This window comes from Macrobrachium nipponense, chromosome 3 (genome assembly GCF_015104395.2).
Source record: "Macrobrachium nipponense isolate FS-2020 chromosome 3, ASM1510439v2, whole genome shotgun sequence".
Taxonomy (NCBI): Eukaryota; Metazoa; Arthropoda; class Malacostraca; order Decapoda; family Palaemonidae; genus Macrobrachium; species Macrobrachium nipponense.
Genome location: NC_087202.1, coordinates 102,508,991 through 102,531,032, shown reverse-complemented (window position 1 = coordinate 102,531,032; position 22,042 = coordinate 102,508,991). Strand labels below are relative to the sequence as shown.

At 38.5% G+C, this 22,042-nt stretch overlaps 2 long non-coding RNA genes across 3 annotated transcripts in view; one reads left to right on the top strand and one right to left on the bottom strand.

Moving 5' to 3' along the window:
• LOC135221926 (uncharacterized) overlaps positions 1-22,042 on the top strand; it is a 189,201-nt gene that overhangs the window by 72,278 nt on the left and 94,881 nt on the right. For both annotated transcript variants that reach the window (XR_010316124.1, XR_010316125.1), the window contains exon 2: positions 15,726-15,887. This is a non-coding gene — a long non-coding RNA (uncharacterized LOC135221926). The remainder of the gene's footprint in view (positions 1-15,725; positions 15,888-22,042) is intronic.
• On the bottom strand, positions 4,235-7,785 carry LOC135222259 (uncharacterized). The gene is made up of 3 exons (XR_010316250.1): positions 7,365-7,785; positions 4,813-4,907; positions 4,235-4,422 (listed from the first exon to the last, which is right to left on the bottom strand). It is a non-coding gene; the product is annotated as an uncharacterized LOC135222259 (long non-coding RNA).

Below are 22,042 nucleotides of genomic sequence, written 5' to 3'. Positions count from 1 at the left end.
CCGCCAAGAGCTGTCTTCAAAATCTTTGTGAGGACTGAGTCAGACAAGGAGGGAGATTGAACTAACTTTATTCTGCAGGGAGGCTCTACATAAGGCGGCGTAGAGAAGGAAACGTAGTGTCCATCACGCACGCACGAACAAACATAAACAAAAGGGCAGAGCCCCCCGCTGTGAATGTGTTTCTTCACAGCCGAAAATACACATAGTTTGATATAGAAGAAAACGGATTCACATGATATATATTGATGAAAAGAGCGTGAATCGCTCTACAATTTAGTATCTGGAAGAGAAGGAACATATATGTGGGAGAAAGATATTTATAAAGGTAGAGCGAAAATTCGGCCCAAATGTCGTCCTTACAAATACTCCCTCCCAAAGACATGATTGCGTGGAAACGTTGGCTGAGGTCAACAGAATCTTGCGGGGAGCTGGAGGAGTCTGCGGGTCCATGATTCCCTCAGTCGAGGGGCGTCTTCTGGGTCCTCGTCATCTGGAGGGTTGGGAAGCATGATGCCGCTCCTGGTAGTGGACCTGGGGGGTTCGACTGCTTTCCTTGGGCAGCCCCGGCGATGTCTTGGGGCACTGCAGGGATCCAGCGGTGTCGTGTTCCGAGCTGGGATTCTGCGAGGGCCTTCCATGGGGTTGTCTTCGTCGGGGATGACAGCGGGCTTGAGGCAGTCTATCGAGACCCAGTCCTCATGGTTGCCTATCGAAACAAGGAATGCCTTCTCTTCCCGGTAGGGCCTCGTCAAGGGCGGGCGGGCGGCATTGTTCCTGATGAAGATTAACCTACAGGAGTCCAAGGCACTCGGGCAGAACTGCTTCTTCCTGTCAGTATAAGATTCTCGGCAGGGGATGAGCTTCTGGGTGGCTGCTCGGAGTCTTGCCTGGGGAATGTCAGGGTTGTTGCTGTTGGTGGGGAAGAATTCGCCTGGCACTGTCAGGGATTCTCCATACACCTTTTCTGCCAGGGACGGGTCGCCGTTGGCTCTTGGGGCGGTGCGGAGGCCGAGGAGGACTCATGGTAACTGTGCCTTCCAGTCAGGGCCTTTGCAACATGCCATCTAGGAAGCCTTGAGAGAGCAGTGGACCTTCTCCACCATGCCATTGGCTGCGCACCAGGGAGGACCAGAGCTCTGACGTGAAGGCAGGTTCCTGGTCCATTGTGATGTCGTCCGGCACTCTGAAGCGGCTGATCCAGCTGGACAGGAGGGCTTCGGCACAGACGTCTGCAGTGGCTTCCGACATTGGGGTGGCCTCGGGCTACCTGGTAGACTGGTCGATCACTGTCAGGAGGTATCTGGCACTGTCGGTTGGAGGAAGGGGCCCAACGACATCAACGTGAATGTGTCTGAATCTTTGCCAGGGTTGGGGGAAAGAGCCTATCCCTGATTCGATGTGCCTTCCCGTCTTGCTGCTCTGGCACGCGATGTAGTTCCTGGCCCACACCCGGGATTCCCTCCTGATGCCGTGCCACACGAATTTTTCTGTCAGGAGTCTGGTTGTCATGCGGGGCGACAGGTGGGAGAGACCGTAGATCACATCAAACACCTGCTTTTACGGGAGCCAGGTATCAGGGGACAAGGGCGTCCAGTGCTTGTGTCGTAGAGGAACATCATCCTGGATGGGCTGAAGGGGATGTCCTCCCAGTGGAGGGCGGTAATGGCGGTCCTGTAGGCTGGTAGTTCAGGGTCAGAGGTTTGCTCATGCACTAAGTCCTTGTAGTCTACGCCGAGGTGAAGGGAGTTGATCTCGACCCTCGAGAGGGCGTCAGCTATGGGGTTTCTTCTGCCGGGAATGTATTCTATGGAACACCCAAACTTGGAGACAGCCGCGAGGTGATGTTGCTGTCTTGAGGACCAGGCATCGCCTGCCTTGATGAAGGCATGGACCAGCAGCTGGTGGTCCATTCTCATGGTAAAGGGGCCGCCTTCTAGGAGATACTTGAAGTGGCAGACGGCCTGATACACAGCAAGGAGCTCACAGTCGAAGGTGCTGTAGCGGGTCTCGGCGGGTTTTAGCTTCTAACTGGAGAAGGCTAGTGGTGTGGGGGGACTGTTGACCAACTGTTCCAGGATGGCGCTGCACGCGATGTTGCTGGTATCGGTGGTGAGAGTCAGGGGCACGTCAGGTCCTGGTGATCCAGGGTGGTGGCTCTGGTGAGTGAACACTTGGTTCGGTCGAAGGCACACTGGTGGTCTTCTTCCCACGTCTCAGCTTCTTGGGTTTGCACTTCAGGACCTCGGTCAAAGGGCACATGGTGCGGGCGACGTCCGGGATGAATCTGTGGTAATAATTTACCCTCCTGATGATCTCTTGGAGGGCCTTGATGGTCGTTGGTCTCGGGAACTTCTCCACTGCAGCCACTTTGATGCCATGGGACGAACTCCTGCTGCAGTGATCTTGTGGCCGAGGAAATCCACCTTCTCGGCACTAAAGGTGCACTTATCAAAACGGAAGACAAGTCCGTTCCCTTGCAGGCACCTGAGGACGGCCTGGATGTGGTTCTGGTGCTCCTCTGGTGATCTGGAAAATATGAGAGTATCGTCCACAAAGCAGATGCAAAAGGGTAAGTCACCGAGAATGCTGTCCATGGGGAGTTGAAAGTGGCAGTTTGATGGAGTTGGGCGCCACTGTCGTGGGCACAGGTGTCAGGGAGGTCCCTAGCGAGAGTATGGATCGTCCCACAGCCCGAGGTGTCGAGGCTCTGGATGGCGCAGATTGAGCTGAGTCACGTGATTGAGCTGAGTTCTCCATTGTCTGATCAGCTCACTCTTATGGTCGACGGGGTCGTGAATGGCTGGCCAAACCATAAGATCAAACACCAAAATACTTCTGTGAGGAAGTGCCGTTTCGGGTCTGCTAATGGCATTGAGGAGTACCAGAGAACCTAGACTAAGCGCTGTATGGGTCCGTTAAAGGTTCTCTGAAGGTGAGCAGCGGTAATTAGTTATTAATGATTAGTCCCTTAATGGTGAAAGCCAAAACCGCTTGAGTCACCTACTCCGGAAGGTCACCAGTTGTGAGAACTGAGTCAGACAAGGATGGAGATTGAACTAACTTTATTCCGCAGAGAGGCTGTACATAAGGCGGCGTGCGGACAGAAACGTAGTGTCTGTCACTCATGCGCAAACAAACATAAACAAAAGGGCAGAGGCCCCCACTGTGAATGTGTTTCTTCACAGCCGAAAATACACATAGTTTGGCATAGAGGAAATGGATTCACATGATATATATATTGATGAAAAGGGAGTGAATCGCTCTACAATTTAGTATCTGGAAGAGAAGGAACATATATATATGGGAGAAAGATATTTACAAAGGTAGGGCGAACATTCGGCCCAAATGTCGTCCTTACATCTTCATAGTACTCTATTTCCCTCCTGGGTGGCATAGATTTTTTATTTGTCTTTAAGGTTGAGTCTGAATTCGTTTATTTTTATCTGGTACAATGAAGTATTGGCTGTCTTTATATTTTCACTTTCTTCCTTGGAAATTGTGATCATATATATATATTATATATATATATATATACTATTATATATATATATATATATATATATATAATAGATAATAGATATATAGATATATAGATATATAGATATATGATAGTATAGATATATAGATATATAGATATATAGATATATAGATATATAGAGCTACAAATGTCCTTTAATATCTAATTCGCTCTACCTCGGAATTAATATATTTTCATATATGTTTAACCGAGGGAGAATTTATTAAGCGATAAATTATATATATATTATATATATATATATATATATATATATACTTATATAATATATATATATATATATATATACATAATATATATATATATATATATATATATATATATCTATATACTATAATATATAGCATATATATATATATATTATTATATAAGATTATATATATATTAGAATAATATAATATTTATTAAACTTCTTTACTGATCTTCCCAATGAAGTAAAAGCTGGTCTTTTAAGCTTAAAACTTTTATTTTTTTCGAAGGGGCTAAGAGAAGAGGGATGATTTTTTTCTCCTTAAATTTTCATTTTTCATCATTTATTCTGACATTGGAAACACGATGCATACGTCATCAATTGAGGGATTATATAAATAATGGTTATAATGAAGATCATCGCAGTGGTGATGGTGAAACTACAATATATCTGTAACCATGAATAACATATCACTTCTACTGAATAATCAAAAGAAATAAAAGAAGCAGTCGTTTACTACAAACCTTTATTATCTAAAAACGACAACATGGAATATGACAGCATTTTCCCGATCCCCGAAGAGGACGAAATTCCCTTCCCATCCGTCCTCCAACTTGATTAAATTTGTCAGCGTCTTCTCACTCGGGCTACGGGGAGGTTTAAAACGTGATATACGCTGTTGTTGTCTGTGAGGAACCTGTCGGAATATATAGATGAGAGACTCGCTTTATTACCTTTGCTATCTCTGTTGAGTAGTTTATGACTACCGGGAAATTATGAAGGCACTATTACCCATAGGATGTCATAGGATTTTAGCTTTGAAAGCAACTATACCTTTTTTACATGATTGCTTGGATATTATCTGAATCTGTCAAATTGCTTTATTGCACAGTGCAAAGGTTATATGGGTTAGCAGTCAAAGAAATAAAACTATACATTTAATTGTTGCATACCTTTTCAACATTTATGTTTTACATAAATTTATGGTAATCAACTTGTGAATTTTTAAGTTCATGAATACTAGTGTAAGTGCCAGTTACGAAGATTCCAGTATCTAAAAATCTTCTCGTTTTCAAGAGCGACTTACGTTAATAGAGTTGCATTGTCTGAAGTGCTGAGCGACGCAAGGAAAGATATAAATTTCAGCTCGGTTTCAGGAGCGACGCCTTCCGGGAACCTTACCTGAAGAGGATAGAAAAAAACTGAGCTTTAAAGATCACGAAGCAGCTCTTGGTTTTTAGGATTGTTGGTTTTGAATATAAAAAACACGGATTTAGTTTCCATGGCAGTAGCTTTATGAGCTCGTTTGGTTGTCTACGTCTCAGCACTGTGGTAGATTGATATTCTTTTTGAGAGTTCAAGTGCTATTGTTTTTAATATGAACAAAAACGACTTCAACTGATGAACAATTAGCAGTGGCTCTAACATTTGCGTACGAGTTTACTTAAGCACACGGTATCCTTTAAACAAGAGCAGCTTCAGAAATGAGTTTTAAAGCCTGACGATTTGCCTAGCATGAACATTTCGCTTGCGAGCTATCTCCTCAGTTGAGGAGACGCTGCAATCGAAAATGGTGTGCAGTTTATTAGTTTTCTTGCAGCAGTATAAACAGGCAATTGGGGTACCCTTTCCCAGCAAAAGAACATCTATAAACACATTAGGACATCTCTAGGTTCGATGTGACGTCAGAAGCTGGGAAAGTCATAACTTTTCCCGCTGTCTCGCGCTTCTGAGGTCACATCGAGCAAAGTTCGACAGTGTGGACGGGGCCGTAGAATGCAAATGATCACATAACCATTAATCGAGATAGAGAAATAGACTAGTTTTAAAACAATAAGACTCTTTTTTTTTTTTTAAAGATAACCATCTAATGCTTTTTATTAATGTCGAAATAGATTAGTAGACCTAGACACTAGATAGTCAGTGAGGAGGACCGGTTTCAAATTAGTAATGTTTACTTTGTTTGGTTTTATGTCCAGCTCTCCACAGGGATGATTCCCTCTCTGGCTGGCCCTTGTACGTTTTCTCAATAAGATACATCGTATATATTGCATAATTGTCTTTTAGCGTTCTCTCGTCAGTGTCGTAGCTCCTGCAGAATAGGAGAGTCTTTAGTTCTCTTTTAAAATAGCTTTCTTTGTCTGAGCTTCACTTCAGGCGGTATTTTGTTGTAAAGTCTTTGTGCACAAAGTACAAATGCTCTCCCGCCTGACTTACAATTTGTGCTATATTCAATTTGTCTATGTGCTTCCCTTGCATGTCTGGTCACAATATGCATTTCAGGTCTAAAGAAGCTTAAGCACTTTCTCAGGTATGTTGGTTCACCAACTAGTCTTTTTATTTTCTATTCTTACTTTTATCAGTTCCTCGTTGGACGAGTCGGTAACTGCTCGACTACCTATCTCAGGGTCCGGTTTCGATTCCCCGCTCTGCCAACGCGAAATCAGAGGAGTTTATTTCTGGTGATAGAAATTGATTTTTCGATGTGGTTCGGATCCCACAGTAAGCTGTAGGTCCTGTTGCTAAGTAACCAATTGGTTCCTAGCCACGTAAAAATATTACTATTTCGGGCCAGCCCTTCCACCACCCTAGTGGAGAGCTGATAAGCAAGCTCAGTGGTCTGGTTAAAACTAGGATGATATGCTTGACTTTTTTCTTTTTTGCTTTTACTCGGAGCCAAATAATGTATTCTCAATTAGTGCTTTTTGTTATTCTATGTGTATCACGAAAAAGAAGTACCTGGATATGGAATAACAAGACCGGAACCTTGGATGTTAGACGAGACCTGGGGTACGATAAAGCATAAACGGAAGCAACAGGTGCTGTAGATTCGAACCCGTATATGAGGTATCAGAACGAATTAACTTACAAATTCCTCTTCGGTGTTTATTTCGAGACTGAGTAAATCTGATATCAAACGAAATTTGTTATCTTAATGCTTGTGAAAGGTACATAGAATATAATATATATATATATAATATATATATATATATATATATATATATATATATAATTATATGTAAATGAAGCTCGTGTAATTAGTCTTCACCTAATTTCAGATTCATAAAATGTCCGTATCTCATTAGATAGTATATTCAGTATACTGCTTATTTTTGACAACCGGTGGGGTTATATTTCATAATTAAGAGATGTGATGCAAACGAGATTTGGTGTCCGCCCATCTTACTGAACTGAAATATTTATTTGAATTATTAGTACTGAATGAAGGGGGACATTTTAGAGCTACCAGAATCAAACTTCCTTCGCATAAAAATAACGCTTATTTACTCTTATTGCAGAAAGATAATGATAAATAATAGCATGATAACGCTTATCCCGAACTATTCTTTGAACCAACATGTGTCTGAAGCTGTTCTCGCTAACAAACAAGCAGGCTATTGCCTCTCTTCATACCTATATCAACTGCATGATCGAACCATATTCAGTTAATGTGCGAGTGATTGCAATTTCAATAGAAGCTTTGTCATCACGAGCAGTGTGTTAAAATGAAGAGCAAATACCAGACTGAAATATAGCTTATATTAAGGGCTAGTACGAAAAAGAAGCGTCTCCGTGTTCATTTTTTACTTGCCGTTTCGTACAAACCAGGTCCAAAGTTTCGGGACTTTATGTACTTACCTTTAGAGCAGGAAGATCGAGGAACGGTTTCTTATGCTGTTCTTGCCCCAAGCAAGTGACCACAAAATGAGATAAAACTACCCCAGTAACAAAGCAAATGTGAATCTTCATTTTGTTTGTTCTTCCTTTCAGATTACTTTATCACAGAAGTGTTAGGATTTCGTGAAGAGTCGACATTCTCCCCCCAAAGGCTACTCTGTTTACCGCTGTAAATTAATCACTGATACAGTATCACAGGTTACATTTTCTCCCACTAAACCTTGCGAAGTTTTCATTCAAAGTCTCCTGGGTTGCCGGAATAGTGGACGAAAACTAAGAGGCCGAAACAACGATTCCTTTAACTGCGCCAGTGACGCAATGAGTGTGTCAGACAGAGCGCAGGTTTGCTGTTCAGGGCTCGAGTAGACGCAGCCGTCTGACTCCATGCGAGCGAACATACTTATAACAAAGTACAGATGTCCCGAACATTTGTCTGGATACAGATGTCTAGTGCACCTGTAACGGTTGACAGCAGCAAAGCTTTACGCTTTCTTCTTCTATTCTCATAGTTGATAAGATCGTTCAAATGAACTTTCCCGGTCTATTCCGAACAGAACATGGTCTACTGGAAAAGAAGTAAAAAATGCGATTTCATGAATTTGCGCATTCTGTTTTAGCGACAAACTGAAACCGTATATCAGAGAACTCAAATGATATCTTGGTTAACGCTCCACACTGGGCTTCATAATATTGACGTGATTGGAGGGAAGAGAGAGAGAGAGAGAGAGAGAGAGAGAGAGAGAGAGAGAGAGAGAGAGAGAGAGAGAGAGAGATTTCAATCATTTTTTTTTTATTTCAGTTGGTCCCTTATTACTCCCTAACACGCTTCACTAACAGTATATATATAGTATATATATACGAGCTATATATATCTATATATATATATATATATGTGTGTGTGTGTGTGTGTGTGTGTATATATAGATATATATATATATATATATATGTATATATAATATATATATTATATATAGAATATATTTATATATTATATCTATATATATATATATATATATATATGTGTGTGTGTGTGTGTGTGTGTGTGTGTCTGTGTGTATGTATGTATGTATCATGAAAATTTGGTACGTGATGAATACATAAATAAAGGCAAAAGCCACGAAGGAAAGTGAAACGAAGGAGTAGCTATTCGAGGCCTTTCGACTGCTAAGTAAAGGACATTGAGTCAAAAGGCCTCGCAGGACCCCTTCGTTTCGCTTCAGAAAGACTCCACAGCTCTAACTACAACCTAATAACCACATATGGCGACCGCTATTTTAAAGCAATATTGCTTTCATTTTCTGAACCTATTCTTATCAATGCTAAACTCTAAGTCTAAGGTATGAGATGAAAGTTGCTGCTATCTTGTGCGATTTTATTCTGCTCTACCGAATGGACGTTTCAGTCATTAACTAAATTTCAATCAACATAAATTTCAATGATGACGCCCTATTAATGGCTGAGGTAGCTGTCAACAGAATGAAACAGAACAACTAGCTGTCAATTGTCATCTTTTCTTCAGAGTTTTAGGAAGAAATGTATAGAATTAGAGCAGTGTTGGCTTAAACTAGCGGGTGGAAATATGTACCGTGATATGTGGCGGACCCGACACATGGAAGAATTTTAAGTAATTAAATTTCTAGCTTAGTTTGAGGAATAGGACCGCTAAAAACAACAGAAAGTGAAGATCAAATAAGGTTAGAAACTAATCCTTCTAACCGTTACCCGAGTTGACACAACGTGCACACAGCTATCCTCTGGCTGGTAATTCCTTGTTGGGGCTGGTTGATCCTCTGGGGGTCCCACTTCTCGGGTATCTCAGTTTCTGATATCTTTTGTTCTTAGTTTCAGATCTCTCAGTGCCAATAATATTCTGTATCTCGAGCATGCTTTTAGGGACAGAGGCTAGGAATTTTCTATCTATATTTTTCTGGACTTCCAAAGCGGAGTCACACTTTAACCATTTTACTTTAAAAGTTTACACATCTGATAAGGTTCAATATGAGTGATAAATAGGACACAAATGAAGGGTCATATATCAGTAATGTAGGTGAGTGAGTAATTAATCACTCGCTAAAATAGCAATGACACACAAATAATGCTTAGAATGGAATCACACACAACGGAATGTGAAGGGTTCACTCCACACGATAAATCACCAGTGAATGAATTGTTGAAATGGATTCAAATATTCATAGCATTCATAAAAATCAAAGTGCAAAATGGGAAATAATTATACTTTCACATCATTATGAACAATCAAAACACATTAAGTTCAAGACTCACTGTGTAAATACAAACGGAACCAGGACACTTGGCAAATGAATAAGCCATTATAAGACTTGGAACATTTACATGACGTGACCGCGTAATTTCTGAGTTAAGGCCAAAATGAATGACTCGGTGAACTCGAAATAGCGTATTTATGCACCGTAACTCACCTTCTTAATTCTGGGTGGTAGCAGTAACAATTGCGTCATCACAGTTTGACTCAAAATAAATGTGGATTACATTATGGCCTTCCTTGTGATCAAATCTGCAATTGCAATGATCACTTACGGAATCTGCTCCAAAATCTCACTCCACTTCTGTCCACACCGATATGTCGGGCATGCCAGCATTCGCCAAGGCACAATTTCCCTTTAAGAAGATAGTTACAGAAGCTGACTTATTGTTTGGAGACTTCTAAATACTTCGCAAATACAATAGTTTCTACAATAAACAGACAATTTAGCATTAATAAAAAATTAAGTTAATTGTTTTCCCAGCATGCGTTAACAACTTACGTAACGTTAATTGCTAGTTCATACATCAAAAATAGTTTCCATTCACCTCTACTGACCGGGCGAGCTCTGGTTCCCTCACCACACATGCAGATGCAAACCCTCCGTGTTTACTGTGTAGTTGGCTTGGCTGTGTTTGTTCGTGTGTTTCGCTGTTGCCAATACCATGGCTTCCTCAACGTCGGGTCTGTTCAACATGGTGAAGGAGCATTGCCCCCAAATCCCTCATGTCGCAGATCAAGCAAAGATGGCCGGACTTTCCTTCAGGATACGTGGAAGTGTCACCCCATTTCAGTCGGCACAGATCTCTCGGGGGGTAAGTTTTTGCCGTACTGGTCTCTAACCAGTTTACCAATGATCCCGTCAAGTACATACCACCTCTAACCTAGCAAGCAACTGCGAAGGAGGTTGTTTTCATAGAAGAAGGAATGGAGGGTAAATCTAGGCAATAACTCCGCGTCGGGCATTTCTTTGGAAATTAGTGCTTCGTATAGTATTTGTGTTGCTTATTAAGAATTTACCGTTATTGGGGGTGGAGGGTTCGACTGTAATTAACTCCCAGGGACTAGTACCTGGTAAACAAGACGAAACACATTTAACGCCCCAATCCCTAGTGGCTGTCGTATTCGCGGGAACGTTCCTTGCACTCTGTGCGGAGTTATTGTCCAGAAACACCCCCTGTGGAAATTTCTGCAGGTGTGAACTCTGTTTATGGTATTGTGTTCCTTGATGACCTAGCTGCCATGATCACAGTGGAACTCCATTTCTTGTGCTATAGTTGATTAGTTCCCTCCTATGTCTTTTATTGAGACGCAGTAATTTATTTCCCCCTATAAAACATTAAGCGGTCTGGCACAATGATGTCTAAAAACTAATAAATGGATGGTAGCATTGGTGATGAGACTTAGCGCTACGTAATAGCAGGTAGTTAATTAGGAGTGCTAGTTAAGTTTTAAAAGTTTTTTTTTCAGTGACTAGATCTTTTACTTTTTTTCATTTTGGGTCCTCAGAGTCTATATCGAGAATGTAGTTGGAATTTTGATGAAATCTTAGGATTTTTCCATTACCTCAAAAAGTAAGCACATTTCCTGGTTCATGATTTTTGAGCCGTGAGGAGTAAATAAAAAAAAAAATAAAACTTATGGTGTTTAGGATTTGATTTCGCTATTATGTTGTCTAATAATACTAGGATAATAAGAACGGGCGGCATATGTATGAGTACTACTACCTGAAAAACACCTGCTCAGTATATGGTGTCATCCCCCAATTTGTCTTGTATGGTTGAATCAGTATCCGCAACAGCTCTACCAGCGCACGATATCCTATAATTAACTTTTATATAACCCACTACCCAGTATCAGCTGTGGTGCTTTGCTGTCACCTTATCTAGACTTCATTTACATACTAGGATGTCGGCGTGACTCATTCTGCTTCTCAGTCGCTGGTTATCACAATTCTCTGTACATTTTTATCAAGTAGTATCATCTAAATTTGGTAGTTACCAACTTCATCTCCCTAGAATGAGTTGAATCTATGAGAGTCAAGCTCCAATGACATGCCTTCTATGAAATGTAATCTGCCATAGTTTTCGGTGAGCAAGCTATTTTCTATACCAGGATATGATGATAACATCACCTTTATATTTGGTACTCATAAACAATTGTTCTCAACACTTGTTTTTGTTGTACTTTCTCTTATCGTAATAAGTTGGCCGACAAGTCCACGTGAGCCAATAATATTTACAAAAATCTAATACAATATGAAAATGCCAAGAATGAAAATGGAAAATCTGCTTACAATGCACGCAGACAGTCTTTAACACCAAGAAAGCACATCCTTCATCCCGGAAAATTCAAATTCATTATAGCAAGTGTGTGCCGTCATTGCAGTAGTAAACCTGCAGTATTGAAGCCTTTCGGCTAAAAGATCGCAATAGTGATGGAATTGTTAAGTACTCGAAATCAAGCTGAAAATGGTCTGCCACTGGCATGATTATCTTTTCCATATTTTGGCTAATTATTTCTCTAGAATCATAAGATTTAATTCATCGACCATGTAGGCGAAAGATCTAGACAGGAAATGTGCATTGTAATATACAATATAAAGAAATTCTAAACTCAAAAATGCCCCACCAACTGGAGTGGGCAGTTTGGTGTAACCCACCTAATAGTTATGGGGGAGATTAAATTAAGTGATTCCTCGTACACGGGATTTTACAGGCTGGTAAGCAACCCTTTAGTGCTTATTTTTGTTAACTGTTTTCGTATCGTGGGAAGTTCGGCCTTGCCCTTAAATGGGAAGTGAATTGAGTTTAGTTGGTTAAACTACTTGGACCGAAAAGAAAGTATAACTGATCATCAGTGACTCAAAAAGCTGATACGTAATCCAAAACCTATCGGATGTAGACACATGAATGACGTTGAATGAATTTCAGCATGATTGACGACGTTGTGAATGCAACAAGAAAAAAAGTTCTATGAATGAAAGTTCTACGAATCACTAAAAGTGAGAGACAGTCTTGATGGTACTGAGCAGTTCACCAAGAATTGTTAGAATTGGTTTTATGAGAACGCCCAGTGTGCAGCTTTCTAACAACGGCAAAATTCAGCCTATGCACACTGAAAATCTGTTATTGTCTTGCTTGCTTAGCTTGTCGTGAACCTGTCAAATTATCCTGCCAAATTGTTTTTGTAAAACACAAGAATTAGTTAAGTACGATCGATAAGTCACTATTAACGCCTGCCTGTCATTGAATGGACAATGCAGATATTTTCGAACAGGATGTTTTGATGTTGACTGATTTCTTAAATCCCTTGGGTAATTTAACAATTTTAGTTAGTCAGTTGCGGAATGCATAAGTCGTTGCAAGGATAGTTAATCATGCTTAATGAATATTGTGAATAAACTTAGTACTGGTTGATATTTATCATTAACCTTATATTGCATTTGTTTGATTATCGGAAATAAGGAACACCTTTTGCATATTCTAATAAAAAGAAAAAAAAAACAGTAAAATTACAGTGCTAACTGACACTTTAAAATAATAAAAGTAATTTAAACGATGCGTTATTTATTTACATGTTTAAAATTTACATTATCGTCACCCTGTTAATTTGTTTCCGATTATCTTGAAATGATTTAGAAACAAACTACAAACTACACTCAGAATTTTGTTGTTGAAAGATGTTTGCTCTTCATTTTCTTAAATTTCTAATGCTGAGAAATCTTGCAACTTTGCCGTGCACATTGGTCATTCAAAGGGAAATATTTATCACCAATTTGTTATATTCATTGCTGCAATCTTGATACACTGATACTTACGGTATAAAAAACAATCGTATTGTTAATATTAGTCCCTCGATTTTTGCCTGAATTGTTGCTCATCTATATTTTTTATGAAATCTGCATCAAATAAGAAGAAAATGAATCTTTTACTATGTTCTCGCACAGATATGAAACATTAATTACTTTATTTATTTTCCGTATTTTATCAAGAGTATGACTAATTATAGTTGGGGTATTAGTTCCACTCCTAAGTTATTACTGCAAATGCCTTACTGCGATTATATGAATTATTATTATTATTATTTATTATTATTATTGTATTACTAGTATATTATTAACTCATTATTATTATTATTATTAGTATTATATTTATTATATTATTATATATATAGTATTAATGAGTTAGTTATTATTATATTATTATAAATTATTATCTTATTATTATTATTATTCCTGTGATTTTATACATTTCGGTAAGCTGCTGACCGCACAACAAAGCTGTTACTTGGACCTCAAATATTGTTCTCTTACTATGCTCAGACTGGAGCACTGATTCTTTAGAGGCAGTGTAATTGAACTAAGCACTTTAGGGTTAAAAAAAAAACAAAAAAAAATAATAATCCTGTGCTTGGATGGCCCAGTAGACTTTAGCTGCTCAAAATAATGGGACGCTCCAAGCTCTACTGCGACAAAAGAGCCGCAGTCTGTTAGAGAACTCCTGACTATACAAACTTAATCTTAAAATAATTGTAGCTACAGGCTCGGTTCAAGATTATTAGCCTGATGAAAGCTTATCCATAATCGTCCTGGCTTTCAGCAGATGAAAGAAAGCGTCGACGGGACGTTGCCATTAACCTGAAGTATAACCACCGTTAGATTTCTAAAATTTAGTTTATTTTTATCTCACTTTCTCGAATGTCGTTGGGGTGAAACTGGCGTAATTTTCCGTGCTTTTTATGGCATTCAGTTAATTTATTTTAGCTCTTGCTATTAGCGTGATCACGTATCTCATTTTGTTGGTTACTGTAGTCATTTTCTGCTCATCTGTCCCGCAACGGTTGACGATGTGGCTGGCATTCGCATGCGTAGCTGGCGGTTGGCTGAAAATCAACGTATCCGGTATCGTTGGTACTATGATGAATATTCAAACTCTTTCTTCGGTACCATATTTGTATATACAAAAACCCTGGCATGTTCTTACGTAAATCCTTGAATATACTACCTATACAGGCACAAAAAAGGCGACCCTGCATCAAACACACGAAGGGCAGGCACTCAATAATGAAGTTTTATCTCACTGGTATCGTCCATGCTAATCTTGACGTAGACATATGTCCGCAAACTGTTCAGATCACAATAGAAAATTTACTAATCATTCCAGAATAATATTTAAGTTGTGTGTTTTGACCCATGAAGTTTTTAAGACGGGTTCTCCTCAGTATTTGAGTGACCTGCTACAGATTATACAACCAATAAATCGACCTGGTACTACAGGGCTATTATAGTTACAGATGGTTTCAGGTTACTAGAGCCGCGGGTTTCCTCCGTCTATAGCCCCAGAGCCTTTAAATATGCAGCTCCTAGATCATATAACAAGCTTCCTCTTGAGCTGAGGCAGATTGAGGATTTTAAGTCTTACTTAGGGAGCCCACCGGTCGTTTGCGTTTGTTTTGCGCCATGTTTACGAACCTTAGCTCTCTCCTTAGACTATTGATACAAGCTCGTCTTTCGTGTGCTTGCTATAGTGTTATCGATGTTAATCGGCATGTTTAAGATCTATATGCTGTCTGGGTGTTCCTTACTATATATATTATATATATATATATATATATATATATATATATATCTATATATATATGTGTGTGTGTGTGTGTGTGTGTGTGTGTTTGTGTGTGTGTGTATTTAGATGCATACTGAAATGGTAGTTTGCATCTTTTATCACAGTAAGCCTACAACATCGAAACTTGATTTCAGCCAATCACCAACTATTGTTAGGACCAAATTCATATATATATAATACTATATATATATATATTACTATATATATATATAGATATATATATATATATATATATATATTATATATTTATATAATATTATGTATGTATGCATATATAATATGAGAATCAAATTGTTAGTGTAATGTTCCCTTTCAAATTTTCTAACGTTCCCTTTCAAATTTTAAATACAATGTGTCATTTCAAATTGCAATTTCGTTTCCTTTCAAATTTTAAGTGTGATGTTTCCTTTTTGGCAGCTTGCCCATTGTGGGATGCCCAGCATGGCCCAGTATAGTGGCATGTGTGCTGCTGTAGTGCCATTACAAACTTAAATAAGCCGAGGTTCCTGAATCAGGAGCTATGGCGCTGTTAAGGATAAACTACTGGTGAATTACGTCTAGATGCGGCACGATGAGCAGGTATTTGAAGTTTTCAACTAGCTGTTAATAAATTTTCTTTATATGACACTATGTAACACGGGTTCATGCTTCAAGTGGAGTTATGAATATTTATGCAATTCCTGAATCAAAGGTTAAATTAGCCCAGGGTGTTAATGTATTTTTTTAAGTATAATTTTCGTATGTAATATGGTTATGTGGTGAAGGGTAACCATTATTTTGAATGTATTGTACAGTGGTTGTGTCCATCCTTCATCCAACTTACGCGAAACATTGTTAAACGAATATTCCTGCCAATACATGTCTGGTTGAAGGTAAGGTCCTGAAGGTATTGGCGATTTGGGCAATTTTTTTCTTGTGTTAGGTGAGAGTCACAGGGGAAACTGTAACAATCATAGGACCATAACATTACTTACCACACCGATGAGGTGCATATACTCTTAGATTTGGATCGAAAAAACAAGACAGACGACAGGACTAATGGGGGAAGAACAATGTTGGTTAGACAATGAAAAGGGTCTGGATTGAGCGTTTTGAGAAACACTTGTTTAAGACATTTAAAAGTAAAGCAAAATGCTCTTATGTGGCATACTTGGACTTTGAAAAAACTTACTAATAGCTTGATAGAGGGAATGTGAAGGGTGTTGAATTCTTTGGTATTTAAGACTAGTTGAGAGTAAAAAAGTTACGTAAAGTGGAACGTGTAGAATTTTTTGGAGGGAGAGCATCTGGTCTGGTATAAAAATTAGATACAACAAGGATACGTTATTTCTCCGTGTCCGTGTGAAGTGCAGTATTATAGTACAAGCATACATTATTATTATTATTATTATTAGGCAGCTTAACCAGCCCACTGAACTTTTTTTTTTCTTTTTGGTGGGGTTGAGGGGGTGGGGGGAGCGCTTTCATAGGTCTTCTCAGAGAAATTGTATTTATCAGTAATGAAGTCTACGTGTTTTGGATTACATTGGAGATATTAAAGATCCTTATAATCGGGTCTGTTGCAAATGGATATTCTGGCAAATTCATTTAACTGATTTTTTCCAATTTATATTGTGGACATTAACTCAGACAGTTTCTGTTAGTGCTACAATACTGACTGCACTACATACAGGGATTAAATGATATGAGCTATTCATCACCTATACACACTTTTGGGTGTCCTTTTGAAGTGATGAGTTCCACATTTTATCATTGGGCTTGATTTGTCTTAATTTGATACTAACCTGTTCATTGTAAAACACATTCTGCCATTCATCAACTATGTGGGGCTTTAAAGATGTTATATACCGCAATGAGTAACAGGAGAATCTGCTTATGATTCTTTATGGTAACTGAAACTTGGGCTGTTTCATCGACTTGTACATTACCTTGATTGCATACGTGAGCTGGGTTCCAACACATTAAAACACTTTTACCAGATTTATACAATTTATGAAGTGAATATCCCAATTGCTGTACAAGAGCATTTTTTTAATTTTAATTTTTAAAGTTTTTTTTATTGCACTTCTAAAGTCGCTAGAAATGACCAATTTCTGCAATGGTTTATATTTAATCATTAAAATGGCTGATGGTCCAGGGTATATGCTTAGTTTTTAGATTAATATTTCTAGTGTGTACAAATCTGCATCTTATGCATAGTCCGAAGAGGGGCCAAAAATGGTGGCCTGATGACTGGTCGAAAGACACTTTGTAGAATGACAACTATAGGTACTCTGTTTTTTTCCATCTGTCCACCAGCCAGTTGTGTTTGCGTACGGTAACACTGCGTCCCGGGCTTTCGATAGTTACGCTATGTATAAGCTTAAGGTAAATAAAAGGCTATCTGGGTGTACATTGCAACTGAAAAGTGTTTTAATAATTTACTGTATGCGAATTACACCGTTAATGTTCGAAATAGGATATTATTATAATTGTTGAATGTAAGCTGAATGTAACTGTCTAAAGCCCGGGACGCAGTGTTACCATACGCAAACACAACAGGCGGGTGGACAGATGGAAAAAAACAGAGTATAATCAAAATGACAATTCGTCGAAATGGATGGTGTATAATATATATATAATTATATAATTATATTTACATACACATACACTACACTCTCACTCATTTTCTCTCTATCTTTGCTCCTTAAGTAGTTTGAAACAATTTCTGTTTTTAAGTATCTAATCATTGATAGTATGGGTGTTCAAGAATAATTAGCATAATAATATGGTAGTTTAAAAATGTTTGTTCCTAAGTATCTGGTCATTGATAGTAGGTCAAATGTCTAATTCATCTAAAAGGTTTATTAAAAAGTACTAAATAAAACAATTTCATTTTTTACAGCATTATTTTCAGAAGGAATGTAGTTGTAAAGCTTTAAAATGTAAAAAACAAAGATAATTTCAAATTCAACAGGCAGGAATTTTATAAGGTAGGGGCAACTGCTTCTAAAAAAATCTAACCCGTCCTCGCGGCTGTACTCATCCACAATTTTTTTCAGACGTTTATTGACTGTTATATATCTCGTTTTCCCTAGAAATGTCTATTCCCATGCTTGCTGACTCAATTTGGAGTTCATTGCTTGCTTGCTCCTTCCTTAGCTTTTGTAAAAGCTTCGTTACTGTAGGATTCCGTACTAAAACCCGCTTATTAAACGTATGGTGCCACCCTTCCACTGAATTGTTTGTTGTTGGCAATTATTATTCACTAGACCATTGACCGACCACATGTCGGTATCAAAAGTAGGTCTCCTTCCTCTCTGAATTACCCCTAGCCAAGTTGTTTCAAAATAAACTGAAAGGTCGCTCAGGATTTCTTCAGTCTGTAGACTGTACGGAGTTGTTAAAAAGCGAACATACATCTTCAGGAGGTGCAATTGCAAGGGCTTGTATTTGTTTGATTAAAAATGCATTTTCCACTTCTCTGTACCAACTTTGAAGCCGCTGTGATTGAAGATTGTGCCATAAACACTGGCCAAAGTAAAAAAAAAAAAAAAAACATTCATTGATAACCCTTTCAGAGAAATTTTTTGTTTTAATAGTCTTTATAGCTACTTGTTCATAGTATATCATAGTGGATGAAACATTCAAGCTTCGACTTTGTTTTATAAATGTGAAAATAATGTCGTAAGTCTCTTGGTCCTTTGAGCCCGACAAACAGTATAGCAATGGTGAGGTTTTATTTTCAGCAATTAGAGCATGGATGATGTACAACTATGAATTAAATGGAGCACAGTGCAATGTGCCATCACAGAACAAAATAAATTTTTGGGGTAAAAGGTCCAAATTTCTCGCAATTCCACAAATAGTCACTTTTTCGTCTTCATACAACTTAAAATTTTCACCTTTTGTCGTAACGTTTAGGTCTTCATCTTGTACGGACCTTTCCCTGTTCACTGTTCGCAAAAGAGGTTTTTTTGGGTAGTTCTCCTGCAGCACTCAAGGTCATGGTAAATGCCGCGAAGGATTTCCTTGAATCGCATCATTAATAGTTTGTAATCTTGCTCCACACCCACTCACTACGTTTTTCACATCTTCAATATGTTTTATCACCATGTTTTTTTTATCAATTGTGTAAGCAAAACCTTCATGCAAAAGTTTTCTAGCACCTCGCTCGGTCTTGACGAATTCCATTTTGCTCAGGGGCTATGGTGAAAGTCTTAATATTATTACTCTAATGGTAGAAGAAAATGCTTTAGAACAGAACTTCTTGAACAAACTATCTATGACTACATACCTAAGAATAGACATTTTTTTCAAACTACCGTATGATTCTGCTAACTATACTTGAAAAACCATACTATCAATGACGAATTGTCTGCATACCACCAAGCGCTGGTGCGCTTTCGGCCATTGAGCGAGTAAGATAGGAGAAAGTGAGTTGGAGGGGTTGGACATTAAAGAGATACAGAAAATCAAAGGGCTGAAATTCAAGGATCTGAAGGTGGAAATGGGAGAAAACCTCATTACCAGTAAGAAGTAATAGTCAAGAGAGGTTGGGCAGCAGAAGTGAAGAAAGGAAGCAGGAATGGAGGAGGTTGAGTAAAAGGCTGAGAACTGGATGCAGAGAGGGGCTGAAGGGACGTTTCAAACATCCTTTAGTGATGCATGCAGTGCACCACGTGGTGTCCAGAAGACTCGAACCCTTTACGGGCTATTGATGTACTTTATTTTCTTGGTTGGTTATTTTATTTTATTTTATTTTATTTGGGTTTGACGGATGGATTAGTTTCATTGTGGTAATTACTATTTTGTTTTTGTTCATTCGAATGGCCGTTGTTTATAAGCCAAAATTCAGCAACATTGTTCTGGTTGTTTTATTCGAAATTCTTTGTGATGTTTTATATGATGCCATGATTAAGTTTCTCTAATTCCAATTGTAACAGCACATGACATGGATTTAGGCCTTTCATGCTACATTCTTTTAGATTAGATTTGCTTCGTTTAATCTTTATTCTAATTTTTTATATATTTTATATTGTTTTATTTGACCCATTAAATGATTATTATGATTTTGGCTACATTCGCTTAATGGCTTTGCACAGTGATATTCCTGGGCATTAAACCGCCTTAATGTCATTTCCAGTTCTGTCTTATAGTTTTTTTTTTTCATTCAGCGTTGTACGTAAGACTAAGCTATGGCTGTTTCTGAAATTTTTATTTTATTTTTTTCTAACACAAGGTCAACATTTACAAACACAATATCAACATTTACAGTAATACTTAAAATTCCCAACCACACTCATTTTTCACATCCATAATCAAGAGGAAAAGTGAGGTTCTTACCAACCTAGAACCCATAGTCAGGAAGGACCATGACTTTCAGACATTGCTTTCTTGAGTAGCTTAGGGGGTGCTACAGCAGATAGAGAACTTACCTGTACACTCAACATCCTTATGACCTGATAACTTGGTTGTCTGCCTTCTTCAGATGCCAAGACCCTGTTCATTATGATCCTATATGGGCATGGTCAGAATACTCTTGGTTAAACTAAATTACTCATAGTTCCCTCCATACTACTGTCACATTAGGAGGACAGGTAAGTGATTTTGAAACTGCAGAGAAACTTTCTCCAGGAGATGCCCCTTCAACATCCTTGGACTACACCGTCATATCTTTAGACTCCCATTCCTGGGACTCACCGTCTTCGTTGTATCTTTGTCTTTGAAAGCAAAAACCTTTTTTGTTATATATGGTACTCTCTTCCTGGGTACATCTAGAAGGCTTTTGCCAAATTGAATTGCTCGTAGTTGCTTTCCTGTAATTGCTACATACCCAGTCCTGCTAGGAGGCATGGCCAGATACTTTTTCCCTTTAATGTGGGTACCTACTGCTCAGGAACATTCTACAGATGGTCATAAATCCTCTTTGGATCTTGTCAACTTTGTGCTGCTCAGGAAGACTTACTTTTTCACTTGAAGTTACCCAGCTTGCTTATTTTAAGCACAAAATTTTCAGCCACAAAGTCACTGGAGCTGTCAGTGATTGCACCCTCAGCTAGCTGGAATTGTGGTACAGTGCCTCAAATACTGGAAACCTCCTATGAAGATCTCTTCTTTCCACTGAAACCCTTTTAGATCATAAGTTAAAGTTGTGAGCACAAACGCCCTTCTAAAAGGCTGCCACTATAATCTTTAATATAGAAATCTTGGTCTTTTATATAATGATAACCGGAGGAGAGACAGTATCAAGAGGATTATAATTATCATCACAACTACTATAACTTTAATCAGACCCCTGAATTTAACATTCTTCACTCTCATAAGGCTGCTTGAACTGTTCGTTGTTAACTAATCCTAGATCTTCAAAATATTGGAACTTTTCAACATTTGGTCATAAGATGAACAGAAAATGTTAGTGTGTGACAAATTCCTTTCAAAGTTTTTTTTTTTTTTATATAAATGATATACATCTTTAATTCAAAATTGGACAATCACTAAAGATGAAGAATTTTTGAGATAGTAACCAACTGACAGTGCCTCTACTTTTTGGATTCTTTTAGCACAATAACAGCAATAAGTCAGTGGCATTACAGTATTGGAAATACCACTTCTTCTCCAATCAGTGAAGCTTGGCAACATTGATTATAGTTCATACTTGGATGGGTAAGCCTGTGAACATCACATGCTGTTGAGAACTGAGGTTCTCTCCAAACAGAAACAAGAATTAGGGTGTGAATACATGTTACTGTGTG